This window comes from Triticum aestivum, chromosome 3B (assembly GCF_018294505.1).
Source record: "Triticum aestivum cultivar Chinese Spring chromosome 3B, IWGSC CS RefSeq v2.1, whole genome shotgun sequence".
Classification (NCBI taxonomy): Eukaryota; Viridiplantae; Streptophyta; class Magnoliopsida; order Poales; family Poaceae; genus Triticum; species Triticum aestivum.
In genome coordinates, this window is record NC_057801.1 from 772,475,123 (window position 1) to 772,481,108 (window position 5,986).

Below are 5,986 nucleotides of genomic sequence, written 5' to 3' on the forward strand. Positions count from 1 at the left end.
GGATCACTAGCGGTGGGTGGGGGAGGGGGTCGCCGATGGGTGGGTGGGGGTTGGGGATCCAGGCGAGGGAGGCGGGGATCGAGGCGCGGGAGGTGCAGGACACGCGATGGTTTTTTTTCGGTGGAGTTCGGGAACACCACCGCGGCTCCTCTATATACAGGGAGGTGTGATCCAAATAACTATTCTAATCCTGGGATTAGAATAGTGTTGTCCTATATATATATATATATATATATATATATATATGATCTAGAAGTATTTGGAACATTTTATATTTAGTTTAAGTGTTAACGGGACTTAAAAGGCCAAGAGATGGAAGGCAACTTGGGCCAAAAAGACCCAAGTGGGAAACTGCCTCCTTGCCTAAAGAAGGAGGCCGAATTGGGAGAGGGGAGGAATCAGACTCCTCCTCCCAGGCCGACACACTTTCCCCCTTGGTGGCGGCGCTCCCTCTCCCCTCTATCCTATATATACACGAGGATTTGTGCTCTTTATAATACACAAGTTTTGGAGCCTCCTCTAGTTCTTCTAGTTCTTCTAGTTCTAGTTCTAGTTAGTCCCAGATGACTAATTAAAGGTAGGATAATCCTGTTGTCCTCATAATTAGAAGCCATTTGTGGTTCTAATCTCCTCCCTTTAATTCTCCAGCGATGATTAGTTCTGGACGGCGAAGCGCTGCTGGATCTTGCAACCAAGTAGAGAGGACGTGCTTTCGGTCTTAGGTTCGAGGGACTGTTCGCGGGCACTACGAGGGCTCGTCATCGACGGTATGAGGGTTTTCAAGTAAGATCTACATCGACACGTTCTTCTTCCATTGTAACTCGGAGATGGTAACGATCATGATCTCAACCCTTTATGCATCTTCATATGGATCTTGGGTGATTCTAGGAGCAAATTTTTTGGTTTCTACTACGTTTCCGAACAAAGCAAACATTAATTAGGTATATTCGGTACTTCCAGTACATAAATATTTTGGTCAGCAGAGGCTACGCACATGCCAAGATGAACACCTTGTATTACATGACCTGTACTATGATGTCACATATTCCTAGTATAGTCTGTGTATTTGTCTCAATTCCTTAAATTATTAGCAGTGGCGGGCTTCGAGAAGTGCTCGCCACCAAGAGTTTGCGCCGTCAGCGCCTTTAGTGGTCATAACTAGTGACGGGACCTACAGCATGCTCGCCTCTACTTGATTTGTACCATTGGCGGACGGGCGCCTGCCACTGATGCCGTGTTAGCAGTGGCAGGAGGTCAGTGGCGGGCGCCCTGGAGAGCCTTGCCCGCTAGTACTGGGCTTTTTGCGTGCACTACTGCTAGGCATTCTTGCAGTAGTGGATTCTGTCGTAGGAAACGTGCGCGATGGATGATGTGTGATGAATGACTCATCCCACACGTTCCTTGTAATACATCATGTATGATGAATGACAGATCCCACATGATTCGGCGTCTCCAATAGTGCGTGATAAGCGGTCCGAAAGCAAAAGTTTCTACCAGAAAAAATTTGCTAGATGGAAGATAAATCTCAATGTGTTATTCTTGCTGACCGTGTGTGATAGATCAACACTTTGCATAACTTTAATTCCGGGAAAATTGTGTGCGATAGGTAGGCCTATCTCACATGTTTTATTCTTGCTGATCGTTTGCGGTAGCTCAATTCCTTCACACACATTTACTTTCGGGTGTATCGTTAGCGATTGGGGCCTTATCCCACATGGTTATCCATTAGCTTGTGCGAAGCACTCCCCCTATTGCACAACAGGATTAATTCATTGCTTAAGGTTTAGTTTTAGTCAAGTACAATGGGGTAGGAATGCAGTCCCCTTTCATTACATGTATATGGAGTGATATAGGTACAAGTAAGCTGGTGTGAACACTAGTCTTTTTTTCATTTTTGGAGAGCAATAAAAGTGTCTTTTTTTTCATTTTTGGAGAGTAATTAGAGGCATGCCTGGCACCTTCTTTTTGTTTAAGTTCTTCCAAAAATACCAGGCCAACGCACGAAATCCATAGTAAGTATTCACCCGGCAAACGTTGTTTTGGAAAGTACTAATAAACAATCCCAATTGCTACAGGGCATGCATTGATGTTGGTAATTTTGGTAGGGATTAATCGTCAAAATGTCGTACGTTTTCACACACACCAGAATAGATTGGATTGCAAAGTTTGAAACATTTGCTGATTTGCAAGCGGGAAAAGACCGGCCGAGAGAATATGTGTGTGTATATATAGTCAACCGATCCATCCAGCACAAGCACACACAACACAAAGCATACGAGCGTATAGCCAACCGATCCACCCAGCACACAAACCTTGCCAGCTCCACGAGAAAAACACCCCGCTCGTCAATCCACCGCCGCTAGCTGCTGCCAGATATGGCCGGGTACTGCTCCATCTCCATCCTCCCCCACGACCTCATCCGGGAGATCAGCCAATGCTTCCTGGCGACGAACGATCTTGACGCCTACGTCGACTTCCGGGCCGCCTGCCGCGATTGGCGCCGCGTCATCCCCAACCCCAGGGCGGATGCCAAGGACCCAAAATTCATTCCGACCAAGTGGATCATGGCAAGGCACTCCCTCTTCGAGGACGGAAAGGTCACCTTCGTCAACCTCAGCACCGGGCGCTCCATCTGTAAGGACATCTCCCTCCTGCTCGGTAGATACTTCTTCATCGGCGTCGCTGCAGGCGGGCTCCTCGTGCTCGGGGAGCAAAAGTATCCATACCAAACTCGGGTGGTCAACCCATTCACCGGCGCAATGGTCCACTTCGAGGCGGGGATACCCTGGGACAAGGTGGAGGCAGTTGCCGTGACCTTGTCCCCTATGAGGGTGTTCACCAGCAGCCCGCAAAGGAACTCCGTCAGGTGGATCGACGAGACTACAGAGGAAAGTGTGTCCGGTTGGGGATTTCATGATAAATGGTTCGGGGCGTCTCAGCCTCTCAGGGATGCCTCGTCGGCATGACTCCCTTTGCCCTTTGCCGGCGACCTGTACACCACTGACGTCGATGGGTCCATCATCTCGGCAACCGATGCCGCCGCTGCAGAGAAAGATCAACGTCAACAACTTCTAGCCATTCTGAGCCTTGAGTCTTACGCACAGGAATGTCATGGCAATTACTTTTACCTGGTGGAGTCGGAGGGGGAGCTGTTGTTCGTAATGGAGTGCACGCAGCCGTTTTACAATGGAGGCCCGCTGGTGTACAAGGTGGACGCCGTGAACAAGGTACTTGTGCCGGTCTGGAGCCTCGGCAGCCAAGCCCTGTTCGTGAGCAAGTACCGGTGCCTCTCTGTTGACGCCAGCAAGCTAAAGACGGTGGAGGAAGGAAGCATCTACTATGCAGATTACTCCATGATTATAGCCTATGATTATGAGATTTTTCCGGACGATGGTTGGGTAGAAAAGCAGCCCGAAAATGCTGTTCAATTTCACCCAAACCATGAAGATTATGACCGCCCTTTCAGTCTTGCCCAGATCTTGGTGGATTATTGCAGGACTGCCGAGCACGACTAGACTGAAGAAGTACACAGATGCTGCCGCCTTCTGGTGCCGGTAGTTTCAGTGAAGGTGATGACAACGAATTGGACTGATCATGGTGCATGGTCTATGAATCGGCAAAAGTAGTACTTTCTCTAGCGCTTTGTATGAGATCTATAATTTGTAATCATCGTTTTGTTAATTTTGGTCAAACATAAATAGGTTTCTGCTTTTGGCAATTTCTCTGCACAAAGCACATCACCGTTAATTTGCTGTAAATGCGAGAAGTGGCTGAATTACCATTCGAAAGCTGTGCTTGCTCATATCATAAATTAGGAGTATCATTTAGATATGGAGGTGGTAAAAGAGCAACCATGTGACTTTCAATACATCTCAGAAAATTGGAAGAAAATTTCAAATGGGACTAATTTTAGATTGATATCTCATTATCTCAACCTCACTCGCCATGCAACACAAATATCATTTTCACTGAGAAAAAATACAGAACAATGTCCTTATTTATGCCCACACACAAAAAATATCATTCATAAAAGGCAAACACAATTGAATCGATAGTTTGAGAAAAAGCAAACTGATGATAGTGGAAATTTGAGCACTAAGTGCTTGAATCATAGAATAAGGGAGCTCTTACAAATCTGAGCACTAAGCTTATTGTTAATGATTAATTAGTAGACTTAATTGGCAATAAAAAGTGGTATGCTATGTTGCCCTGGTCCTCCGTTTTGCACATCTGAGTTGCATATATAACAACCATGCAGGTACCCAAGCCCTCTTCGTCAGCAAGTACCGCTGCCTCCCTGTTGACGCCAGCAAGCTAAAGACGGTGGTAGAAGGCAGCATCTATTATGCAGATTACTCCATGATTGTAGCTCACGATAGCAAGATTTTTCAGGATGATGGATGGGTGGAAAAGCAGCCCGAACATGTTGTTGAACTTGACCCAAATCAAGAAGATTATGACCGCCCTTTTAGTCTCGCCCAGATCATGGTGGATTATTGCAGGAGTGCCGAGCAAGAGTAGTCTGTGTTAGAATATAAAGTGTATAGATATAGGATAGTGGTTTAAACTTGTATCTCTATCTATCTCTTCTTCTCTCCCGTATCTCCTGTAACCTCTCGAGGAGATCACGATCACGATCGATCTCTCTCAACTTGTACATCAAGACTTCGGTCATATAAATACAATGCGGCCCGAAACAAAGGGTTCTACGCTTCGTCATATGGTATCAGAGCCCTTCCTCTCGTACGTCTAGCCCTCAAGAAGGAATCCATCTAGTTGATCGCAGAAGAGAGGAATCGAGATCGAGAAGAGAGGCAACCATGTCAGGAACCACGCCGTCCACCGCTGCTGCCACCACGTCCACCACGTCCGCATCCACCATGAGCGCTCTGTCCACTTTATCTGCACCTTCCACCTTCGCCTCATCTTCCACCTCCAGCAGCAGCTCGCCCTCTCTCGGTCCGCCTCCGTCAGAGAAGCTTACGAGGACGAACTTTCTCCTCTGGAAGGCTGTCGTGCTACCTCAGATCAAAGGAGCACAGATGGAGCACTTCCTCGACGCCACAAGCCCGGCGCCCCCTGCCACCATCACCATCAACAACAATGGGACGGAAGAGCAGGTCTTCAACTACGCCAGATCGATCTGGTTTGCGCAGCAACAACAGCTACAAGGGTATCTCATGGGGTCTCTGTCTCGAGAGGTCCTTGCCCAAGTAGCGATGCTCCAGACGCCGGCCGAGGTGTGGAACTCCATCCATGCCATGTTTGCTGCGCAAACACAAGCCTAGAAGATCAACACAAGGATGGCCCTCACCAACCTGCACAAAGGTAATCTAACCATGGCAGAATATCTTGGGAAAATTAAAACCCTTACAGATGAAGTTGCCTGCGCCGGTGCACCGCTCGGAGACGCCGAGATCATCTCCCACGTCATCGCCGGCCTCGACATCGACTACAACCCTGTGATCTCGGCCTTGGCGGCGCGGGTCGAAGCTGTTACGGTTCAGGAGCTGTATAGCCAGCTCCTGAGCTTCGACGCCCGCCTCAGCATGCTTCAAGGAGGCAATCTGCGCCAGTCCTCTATCAACGTCGCCTCCCGTGGACGTGGTTGTGGGCGTGGACAGCAGTGGCGCGGTCGCGGAAACAGCAGCGGCGGCGGGCGCAGTGGTAACCAGGGCCACGCTCGCCCTGGTGACCGCGGCAACAATGGTGGTGACCGCGGCGGCGGCAACAACGGCTACAATGGCGGCTACAACAACAACAACCGTCGGCCTAGATGTCAGCTATGCAAGAAACCGGGCCATGAAGTCATTGACTGCTGGCACCGGTATGATGAGGACTTCGTGCCCGATACAAAGCATGTCGCTGCAGCCATGCGGGAGCACGGCAAAGCTGATGGTGACACGGTCTGGTATGCTGACTCTGGAGCTACGGACCATGTCACAAATGAGCTAGAGAATCTTGCCCTTCGAGAGAGGTATCATGG

The 5,986-nt window shown here is 48.8% G+C and overlaps 1 pseudogene; it reads left to right on the plus strand.

Moving 5' to 3' along the window:
• Window positions 1-5,399: 5,399 nt before the first annotated feature.
• Window positions 5,400-5,538, plus strand: LOC123073119 (uncharacterized; annotated as a pseudogene).
• Window positions 5,539-5,986: the final 448 nt, after the last annotated feature.